An 11,810-nucleotide genomic window follows, 5' to 3' on the forward strand; every position below is an offset into this window, starting at 1 on the left:
GATACGATGTCAAAAAAATTCATTAATATCACCACTGAACTCATAAAAAAAAAATCTTTTAGTATCAGGAAGCTCCTAGTGTTGGTTAGAAGCTTTCCAAAATTCTAATTTTTGTTTAAAAGCTTGAATTTTATCATTGGTAGCAAGTCCTGTCAGATGTTTCCCTTGGTGTAAAGGCTCACTTTGTTCACTTTTGAAAAAATTTCTCAAACACCCAAGTCTCAAACACCCAAGTCCCAATCACCATAGTTTCTCTGCTGCCCCTTTTCAAGGAAAAATGATGTTTCATTAAAAAAAGAAAAAAGAAAGAAAGAAAAAGAAAAAAGGAGCTAGTTCAGCTAGTAAATCAAACAACTGCATAAGTGCTTTTCCTCAAGACAACCATTATTGCAGCAGAGGTGCTTTATGCATACTCCGAATTCTTCACATAGGATATTAAAAGAGGTGTACTCAAGGGTTGAGATTTAATAAAATCCATAATTTTTATTGCTTCATCAAGAATATATTTCAGTGAAACTGGCCATTTTCTTCACTCTGTGTGCATATGGCAATAAAAAATGCAATGACTGCTAGGAGTTTAGAGCCACTGCCTTGTTTTGTACTAAAAAGCCAATTGTTTTTTGGTGTAAATATTGACCAAGTAAAAAAACAAATAATGTTTTAATATTATTAGGAGAATAGTTTTGACCTTGAAAGGCTGTTGAGAACTCCCAGGAATTATCCAGTTCACACATTGAGTACGACTAATCTAGTGTGATGACTTTGTAAATCAGGAGACAAAAAAAAATGGCATTCCTTGGACCAAACATAGCCTGTGGATCTGTTCTGCTTGGCCTCTTCAACATATTGTTATGTCTTTAGACAGGGAGTGCATTCCCTAGTTTACAACAAGTTCTCACCTCTTTCTTCCTTTTGACTCAGCTCCTAATTCGCTCATTGATGTTAATTGGCCTTGATAGAGATTTGAGTCTGTGACCGTTGCCAATTCAATGAGACAAGTAAAATCTGAAGCATACGTTTTAGAAAGCATTTGTAGACACAATGATTTTTCATTTTAAACTCTAAGAAATTCACTGGAAAACCAGTAAAAGTAGTAAGAGTTATTAAACACTCCTAGTTATGATATCACCTTTTAAAATCAATGCATAGAGCCACAATATCAATTAGAAAATATAAAATACCTGAATTTAAATCTAATAGGTAATACATAAGACCTATCCATATATATATATTAAGAAAATTATAAAATAGTAATGGAAAACAGAGTAGTCTAATTGATTAATAATAATTACAATCATAATAAAAACAATATTATTTACTAGCACTTACTAAATATCAGGTAATGTACTGCAGCCTTTCCTTATATTATCTAATTTCATCCACATTTCATAGCAATCCTTTGAGTCAACACTGTTACTATTCCCATTTCATAGATGAGGAAACTAATGTGCAGATAAATTAAATGATTTGCCCCAAATCAAACAGTTAGAGACATGTTTCTAAATGAGAAAACTCAGTTTCATAAATAAATTGATACTCCTCAACTCACTCCACAATTCATGGAATTTTAAATAAAATCTTACTTTGATTTTTAAAAATAAAACTTGACAAACTAGTTCTAAAGGTCACATGGAAAGATAAATCTTTAATACTAAAAGCATTTTTAAAAAGAATAAAAGAAGACTTCAAGATTCTATAAAGTTAAAGTAATTAAAACATTGTTGTATTTGGTGCAGACATAAAGAAATAGATGAAGGTAATAGAATAGGGTATGCAAATTCACCTATATATATTCTTAATATATGAAAACTGGTGGTATCTCAAATCAGTAAGGGAAAGATAAGGGCAATATAATGGATGGTTTGTGACAATGGTTTGTTCATTTAGAGAACTGTTAAATTAGACCCCCTCCATATCAAATAATATACAAATAAACACTAAAAAAAAAAAGTTAAATGTAACAAAGTTAAGCTATAAGACATAAATAAAATATGGGAGAATATTTTTATAACTTGAGATATTGTAAGCCTTTCTAAGCTATATTTTAAAATTCCAGAAAGTAGAAGAAATAAACTAATACATGTGACCTTGCGTTAAAAAATACATTTTTAAAAACTTTTATAAGACATTATTCAAATATAAAAACTCAAGTGACGCTTGGGAGAAAACATCTATAACTCATCTAACAAAAAAAAATTAATATCAGACTATGTAAGGAGCCTCTAAAAATATACTAAAAAATTGTTAAGTTATTAGATTTTAAATGGACAAAAATGGCCTGGCACGGTGGCTCATGCCTGTAATCCTAGCACTTTGGGAGGCTGAGGCAGGCAGATCACCTGAGGCGGGGAGTTCGAGACCAGCCTGACCAACATGGAGAAACCCCATCTCTACTAAAAATACAAAATTAGCCGGGCGTGGTGGCGCATGCCTGTAATCCCAACTACTAGGGAGGCTGAGGCAGGAGAATTTCTTGAACCCGGAAGGCAGAGGTCGTGGTGAGCCGAGATTGCACCATTGCACTCCAGCCTGGACAACAAGATCAAAACTCTGTCTCAAAAGAGAAAAAAAAAAAGGACAAAAATATTAACAATACAATTCCAAAAGAAATATAAATGCTAAATAGACATTTGAAATTATATTCACTCTCACTAACTATTAGGAAAATAAAAGACTTTAATGACATAGTATTTCCTACCAAAATAGCACAAATTCAAAGATTGCTAATGTTAAGCATTGCTTAGAATTCATTGAAAAGAGCATTCTCATACTCTCAAGTAGAGTCTAAATTAGCGAAACTTCTTTGGAAAGAAAATTGTAAGTATCTACTTGTATTTTAAATGTACATCTCTTTGTTGGAACAATTTCATTTCTGGTGATCTATTTTTAATAGATGCTAGCACATGTGCTCAAAGATATAGGTACAAAGATGATCACTGGTTCATTAGCTGTGCTAGCAAAACCAAGCATGCAAACAAATAAAAAGAGCTAAGAACTTAAATGGCCATTAATGGGTAAGTGGTTATTTAAACATGCCTGTTACTGATAAAAGTGAGTTACTGAAGTGAAAATAGCTACATGAATATTGTTAAGTGAGAAAAGAGTGTTGTAGTTTCAGTAGGTTTAGTAAAATACTAGTTATCTAAGAAAGAAGAAAGATGTATGCACATCTATTTGCAGGTAAGTAATTAGAAAGACCATGAGAAAGATGGTCAAACAGTTAGCAATGCTACTTCTAGGGGAGAGGAGGCCTCAATGATAGCTCCCATTTTGCTTGCTATCATTCTTCAAAATCTGAATTTTTTCAGTTCTCAGTAAGAATATACTAAGGCTGTATGTGTATATATATTATTATATATTATATATACAGAAATATATACATATATGTTATATTTGAAATATATACTTCCATGTATATTTGAAAATGACTGTTTTCGAACTTACATTGAATGTCTATATTCATTCTACAGGCACAGAGTGAGGCAGTGAGGAAATAATAGAGTCCACACCTTCAAGTGTTTCCTGATCTGCTAGGGAAAATGGGCATATTATCACATGAAGTCATGGCACAGTGTGTGCTAAGGATCATGGTAAAGGTGTAGACAGTGTTTTGCTAACAAGAGGGATAGAAGGTGTGGCTCAGGGAATGACAGAGCTGTCTGAAAGAGTCAGGAAATGTACCACAGGGAACGGGACAGAGATCTCGATCTCGAAGAAATGAGAAGTTGCCTAGGGAGCAATGACAAGGAGTGCATTCCTGGAAAAGGAAATGGCATGTGCAAAGAGACACCAAGAGGACGAAGCATTAGGAATATAACTAAATATGGTTATAGCCTGGGTGCCTATTAATAGATCTGCTCAATATTAGGCAAAAACAATAATTATTGAGAATTTGTATAATATCTTTGGTGTCTTCTATGATAACTTATTTTGTGTGTGTGTGTTTTTCTTTCCTGCTACTCCTCTGGAGACTTGTTCCACTGGTGACCTTTATGCATTCTAAACAATCCTAATTTCACAGACCAAGTTGTTCTGTTCTCCCTATGTGTTTTGTCATAGCCATTGTTTTAAAGTAGCTTGCTTGGTTTTTTGTATTGCATCTTGTGAAAGCTTAGATGCCTAGGGGCTTTCATACAAATGTAGAAGTCAAAATACATCTCTTCTGTGAAGATAATAAAGTATGAATGTTTTCAACAAATAAAGCATTAATATAAGACCTGTATTAGTTCATTCTCATGCTGCTGCAAGGACATACCCAAGACTGGGTAATTTATAAAAGAGAGAGGTTTAATTCACTCACAGTTCTGCAGGGCTGGGGAGGCCTCAGGAAACTTGTAATCATGGAGGAAGCGGAAACAAACATGTCCTTCTTCACAAGGTGGCAGGAGAGAGAAGAATGAGAGCCAAGCAAATGGGGAAGCACCTTATAAAACCATCAGATCTCATGAAAACTTACTATCATAAGAATAGCATTGGAAAAACCACCCTCATGATTCAATTACCTCCCATCGAGTACCTCCCATGACATGTGGAGATCATGGGAACTACAATTTCAGATGAGATTTGGTTGGAGACACAACCAAACCATATCCTTCTACCCTAGCCCCTCCCAAATCTCATGTCCTCACATTTCAAAACACAAGCCTTTCCATTAGTCCCCCAATATCTTAACTCATTCTAGCATTAACTAAAAAGTCCAAATCCAAAGTCTCATGTGAGACAAGGCAAGTCCCTTCCAATTATGAGCCTGTAAAATCAAAAGCTAGTTACTTCCTAGATACAATGGGGGGACAAATTGGGTAAATAAATACACCCATTCCAAATGGAATAAATTGGCCAACCCTGTCTCTTATACACATCTAGATGTGTATAAGAGACAGATAGGGCAGGCTTTAAATGTTAAAAATCATTTTTTACACAAAGGAGATGTTCCAAAATCATCTCCTTTGACTCCATTTCTCACACCCAGTTCATACTGATGCAAGAGGTTGTCTCCCACAACTTTGGGCAGCTCCACACCTGTAAATTTACAGGATACAGCTCCTCTTCCAGCTACTTTCATGGGCTGGCATTGGGTTTCTGTGGCTTTTCCAGGTGTATGGTGCAAGCTGTGAGTGGATCTACCATTCTGTGGTCTGGAGAATGGTGGCCCTCTTCTCACAGCTCCACCAGGCAGTACTCCACCAGGCAGTGGGGACTCTGTGTGGGGGCTAGCACCCCAAATTTTCCTTCAGCACTGCCCTAGAAGAGGTCCTCCATGAGTCCCTGCATCAATCTTCTGCCTGGGTATCAGACATTTTTCATATATTCTCTGAAATCTAGGCAGAGGTTCCCAAACTTCAATTCTTGACTTCCATATACCCACAGGCCCAACACCACGTGTAAGCCACAAAGGCTTGGGGCTTGCACCCTCTGAAGTAATTGCCTGAGCTGTACATCTGGCCCCTTTTAGACATGGCTGGAGCTGAAGCAGTTGAGATACAGGGCACCATGTCCTGAGGCTGCTAAGAGCAGGGGAGCCCTGGGCCCAGCCAAAGAACCGTTTTTCCCTCTTTGACCTTCAGACCTGTGATGGGAGGGTCTGCCATGAAGGTCTCTGACATGCCCTGAAGACATTTTCCACCATTGTTTTGGTGATTAACCATTGGTTTCTCTTACTTAGGCAAATTTCTGCAGTAGGTTTGAATTTCTCCCGAGAAAATGGGTTTTTCTTCTCTATCACATCATCAGGCTACAAATTTTCCAAACTTTTTGTTCTGCTCCCTCTCAAATGCTTTGCCACTTAGAGATTTCCTCTACCAGATACCCTAAGTCATCTCTCTCAAGTTCAAAGTTCCATAGATCTCTTGTGCAGGGGCAAAATGCCACCAGTCTCTTTGAATAGCAAGAGTGACTTTTACTTCAGTTTCTGACAGGTTCCTCATCTCCATATAATACCACTTCTGTCGATATCACTATCAGCATTTTGGTTCAAGCCATTCAACAAGTGTCTAGGAAGCTAAAAAATTTCCCATATCTTCCTGTCTTCTGAGCCCTCCAAGTCTCTAGGAAGTTCCAAGCTTGGCAACATTTTCCTGTCTTCTTCTGAGCCCTCCAAACTTTTCCAACCTCTGCTTGTTACCCAGTTCCAAAGTCACTTCTACATTTTCAGGTAGAAGCTTTATAGCAGCACCCCACTCTTGGTACCAATTTACAGTATTCGTCCATTCTCACGCTGTTGTAAGGACATACTTAAGACTTGGTAATTTATAAAGGAAAGAAGTTTAATTGATTCACATTTCTGCAGGACGGGGGAAGCCTCAGGAAACTTACAATCATGGCAAAAGGGGAAGCAAACATGTTCTTCACAAGACAGCAAGGAGAGAGAAGAATGAGAGCTAAGTGATGGGAGAAGCCCCTTATAAAACCACTAGATCTTATGAGAACTTACTATCATGAGAATAGCATGGGAGAAACCACCCCCATGACTAAATTACCTCCCACCAGGTCCCTCCCATGATACATGGGGATTATGGGAACTACAATTTGAGACTGGGGTGGGGACAGAGCCAAACCATATCAAAACCTTATAAAGAATCATAGATAGGAGTTACCTTGTGCTGAATGAAAGTATGGGTACCTCCTTCCATTTCTATCCATTTGTTCAACAATATGTATCCACTTTTCCTTGGTAACACATTCTATGCTTGGCTTCACTCATTGTACGTTTCTAAATCACTGGCATATGCAAAAAATGGATCACACAGATATTCACTTCACAAAAATACAGTCTTCTGGGCAAAAGAAAAGCAGGCCTCTGGGATTGTATGTGAAATTTGTATGGTAAACTTCTAGAACCCTGTGCCCCCAACACAGCATTGGTAAAACAGATGAGTCAATCACAGGCTGTGATTGGACAATCTGGCCCCTTGAAGTTAGGGAAACTCCTTGTATTCGTTTGTTAGTACTACTATAATAAAATACCACAGACTGGATGACTTAAAGAAGGAAAATGTATTTTTCACAGTTCTGGAGGCCTGAAGTCCAAGACTAAGGTATTGGCAGAGTTGGTTTCTTCTGAGGCCTCTCTTTTTGGCTTGCAAATGGCAGTCTTCTCATGATATCTTCATATGGTCTTTGCTGTGTGGTTGTGCATGCCCCTGGTGCCTCTCAATGTGTGTCTCAGTTTCCTTTTATTTTTATTTATTTATTTATTTATTTATTTATTTATTTATTTATTTAATTTGAGACAAGGTCTCACTTTGTCTCCCAGGCTGGAATGCATTGGCATGATCATAGTTCACTGCTGCCTTGAGTTCTCAGGCTCAAGAGTTCCTCCCACCTCAGCTTCTCAAGTAGCTGTGACTATGATAAGCACATGCCACCATGCCTGGCTAAGTTTTGAAAAAAATTTTGTAACAACAGTGTCTCATTGTCTTGCCCAGGCTGTCAATTTCCTCTTCTCATAAAGATATCAGTGCCTCATCCTAAGTGCCTCATTTGACTATAATTGCCTCTTGAAAGGTCCTATTTACAAATATAGTCACATTTAACATTTTAAAGTATTGTTGATCAGTGCTTCCACATATGAATTTGGAAGGAATGCAATTAAGCCCATAACATCTCTGGATTTTGTGTGTTTGTTTTATCTTTTTTTCTTTATTTTGGAGGGGTGAGTGATTCTCCCCACACATAAAGAAATCCGGGTCAGTGTTAGGTCTAATAACTTTTCTTCATTGAATCAGATGTGGCTACAAGTATTCAAGTGTTATATCAAGAAGGAAGAAAGGGATCCAATGTATACCAAGCTTTTTGGTGGGCTGGTTATATACATCTTTTTTTAACTTGGTCTTTACCAAAAAATTTAAGAATATGATATACTGATTAGAACCCCCCACTTTTTTTTTTTTTTTTCAGGATCTCACTCTGTCACCCAGGCTGGAATGCATGGCATGAATGCAGCTCACTGTAGCCTCAACCTCCTGGTCTCAAGGGATACTCCTACCTTGGGTGCTCAACCTCTCGAGTAACCTGGACCACAGGCACCCACCACCATGCCCAGTTTAATGCTTATTTTTTAGTTTTTTTGTAGAGACAGGATTTTGCCATGTTGCCCAGCCTCATCTCAAATTTCTGAACCCAAGTAATTCTCCTGCTTTAACCTCTCAAAGTGTTGGGATTACAGATGTGAGCCACCATACCCATTGTATAAAGAAACGGAGATTTAGAGGCACGCCTATATTCATTGTATAAAGAATCTGAGGTTTAGATGCAGGCCACTACTGAGACCGTGCTCTCTGACTTCCATCAAAGCTCCTGTTCTTAGTGTAATTGCCTGATGGGTTCGTTCTACCTGCTGCACAGACAAAACCAATTTACTGAGACCTTAGTACTACAGCAAAGAAAGAGTTTAATTAATGCTAGGCAAGCCATGCTAATAGATGAATTATTACTCAAATCAACTTCCCCAAAGACTCAGAGGTTAGAGTTTTTCAAGTATAGTTTGATGGGCAGGGGTCTAGAAAATAGGTGCAGCTGATTGGTTGGGGATGCAATCGTAGGGGTGTGGCAAATGGTCCTTGTGTGCTGAGTCCACTGCTGTGTTGGGGGATGGGGGCCACAGGACCAGATAGGTTGAGTAGTAAATCATGAGTCTGGATGGAGTGAGTCAGTTGTCAGAACACAAAAATCTGAAAAACATCTCTAAAACACAATCCTAAGTTCTGCAATTGTGATGTTATCTACAGGAGCAATGGGGAACTCATAAATTTTGTGACCTCTGGCCACATGACTCCTGAGCAGTAAGGTGTTATAGAAACTACACCTATATGTTAGCAGCATTTGCCTCTGCCCCCCCACCCCCCACCACCACCTTATTCCTAATCTTGTGGCCTTTTATTAGTCTTACAAAGGTGGTTTCAGCTCAGGAAAAAGGAGAGGATTCATTTTAGGGAGGGACTATTATCATCCTTGCTTCCAAGTTAAACTATAAACTAAATTCCTCTCGTGGTTAGCTTGGCCTATGCCCAGGAATGAGCAAAGACAGCCAGCCTGTAAGGCTACCCATGGAAACAGAATAAAATCACCCATGTTAGATTTCTTTCACTGTCATAATCTTTGCAAAGGTGGTCTCATTACCACTACACTAGATTGCACCGGGCATGGACAGCACCTAACACTGAGTGTGCTACATGACAACAACAATTAAATGTTAGACATCACCGCTGTCCTAGTCAGGGTTCTCTACAGAAACAAAAGCAGTAGGATACATAAAGATATCTAGAAGAGACTTATTATGAGGTTTTCGTTCATGTAATTATGAGGGTTGAGAAGTACCATTATCTGCCCTCTGCATTCTAGAGATCCAGGGAAGCCAGTGGTGTAGTTCCTGTCCAAATTTGAGCACCTGCATGCCCAGGGAGCTAATGGTGTAGATTTCAGACATGTCTGAAGGCCTGAGAACTGGTGAGGTGAGCCAATGACGTTAAGTCCCAGTCCTGAAGCACCAAGAACCAAGAGTGCTGATGTCCAAGACAGGAAATAATGGATGTTTCAGCTCAAGCAGAGAACAAATTCACCCTTCCTCTGCCTTTTTGTTCTATTCAGACCCTCAAAGGATTAACTAACACCCACACACATTGGTGAAGGTGATCTTCTTTACTCAGCCTACTGATTCCAATGATAATCTCTTCTGGAAACACCCTCACAGACACACCCAGAAATAACATTTACCAACTATCTGGGCATCCCTTAGCCCAGCTCAGTTGACATATAAAATTAATCATCACAACCACAACCACCATCATCAATCATTACTATCATTGTCATCACCATCATCACCTTCCTCAATCATCATTGTCATAATTGACCTCCTCTAAGGGATAAACATTATTTCTACCTTATTCACAGGATAACTGAAATCCGAAGAGGAAAAATATATGTCCTTGGGATTTTGACAGTTTTTCTAACTACCAATCTCTCTTTACCATAGAGTGTTTTTTCTGCAATTTGACGACTTCATTACTAAGTTTTTATTCATGTGTTCATTCCTCAAAAATGAGAGTAAGAGGAATGCAAAATAAGGTGGTGGTTAAAAGCTGAGAACTGTGAACCAGGACTTGTGGCCTCAGTTCTGTCCATGTATATGGGTTTTCACATAGCATATTGTTATCCGGTATCCATTAGTCACAGAAATTTTATTTGCATGAAAAACCAAGCGGAGACATTCTCCTTTTCAGTATAAAGTCTTCCATTTTTAGATATTTGTCTTTTTCTAATCTTACAAACTTATTTTTTCAGAAAAGTATCATGCCCTTTATAAATGAGTTTCAAATCCTGAATTGTAATTTATCATTAAAAAACTACATATATTCCTGTCCATAGAAAGACTACAATTCTCTATGAGGTTTCTACTTGGATGTTATGTGTACTTTTTCATTGCACTCTCAGTCACTTGTACTTGATCTTGAATACATTGGATTCTGAATATCTACTGTGAGGTTTAACAGTATACTATAGGGCCATAGTGTATATAGTTGAATATTTCAGTCCTGTTTAGTTTTGTCATAGCCATACACATATAAAGTTGAATATTTCAGCCCTGTTTAGTTTTGTCATAGCCATACACATAGTCTGATTTTCAAAAGTCTATAATATTCACATTCTTATGAAAGAATGGATCTTGACTTTTTATTTCTGACCAACAATAATATTTCTGACCAACACATATTTCATTACACACAACAGCAGCTTATTTTCAGTGTGTATAGCAAGCAATTCACATACTTTCAAATAACTTTTGCTTTTAAAAAAAAGTTAGCACTAATAAATATCTACAGGTAAAGTATGCTTTTAAACTATAATAATTTTAGAAAAATACATGTAAGAAAAAGTTTTAACAGTAGTATCATTTTTCAGTAAAAAGTATAAGAAAGAAATAGGTCTACTCTTTTATGCTCATCTCATGGACAAGCAGAGTTTAATCTATTCATGGTCACATCAAATAATAAATGTAAGCTCCGTGAGAGTAAGGATTCTGCCTGCCACCCAGCACAGTGCTTAACACACACTAAATAAATGTATATTGAATGAATGACTGACTGAATCAATACAATTGGTCTTGGTATATGAAAGTAGCATTCATTTCAGCAAGTAAACATCTCACTTCATTTATAACAAAAAGCATTTATAACACAGTTGGAAAATGCTGTTGTCCCTTGAGTTGTTAGTAGTGAGGAACACAGAATTTTGTTTTTGGTAAAATGTGGCTATGTGTGGGTATTTCAAGGGCTTTTGGTTTTTTATACAATGTATGCAATGTAAATAAAATTTAAAAATCCTTTCTCTTACCTACTGTTTTAGTATACTTTGATTGTTTTATTATAGTCTTCTTCTGAGAAAAACAGAAATACCACAGGACACATGTCAATATCTATAGAATTGCATCTGTTTTGATTAAAGACAGTTAAGATTTCTTTAAATCAGTTGCTGACCTCAGACTGACTGGGCACAGCAGCTGAGGACTGTGGCTGAGCGCTCACCACCTAGAATGCAGTGAGTCAGCCTTCTGGGTTTTCATTCCGAGCAAAGTTACTGACTCATGGAGTGACCTTAACCAATCCTCTTGTGACTCAGTTTCTCCAAGGAAAATAGCTCTCACATAATGGAGGGGGTTAGTATTATGAGAATCAGCTGATGAGAATAGGGATTTTAAAACCTTAGAAGGAAAGGCATAATTTATGTTTAAATTTGCATTTCTCTTTATTCACAAATGAATAATTGTCATGTCATATATGTATTCCTTTATATTTTCTTTCCTACTGGAGTTTACC

This window comes from Mandrillus leucophaeus, unplaced genomic scaffold, assembly GCF_000951045.1.
Source record: "Mandrillus leucophaeus isolate KB7577 unplaced genomic scaffold, Mleu.le_1.0 Scaffold351, whole genome shotgun sequence".
In the NCBI taxonomy this organism is placed as follows: Eukaryota; Metazoa; Chordata; class Mammalia; order Primates; family Cercopithecidae; genus Mandrillus; species Mandrillus leucophaeus.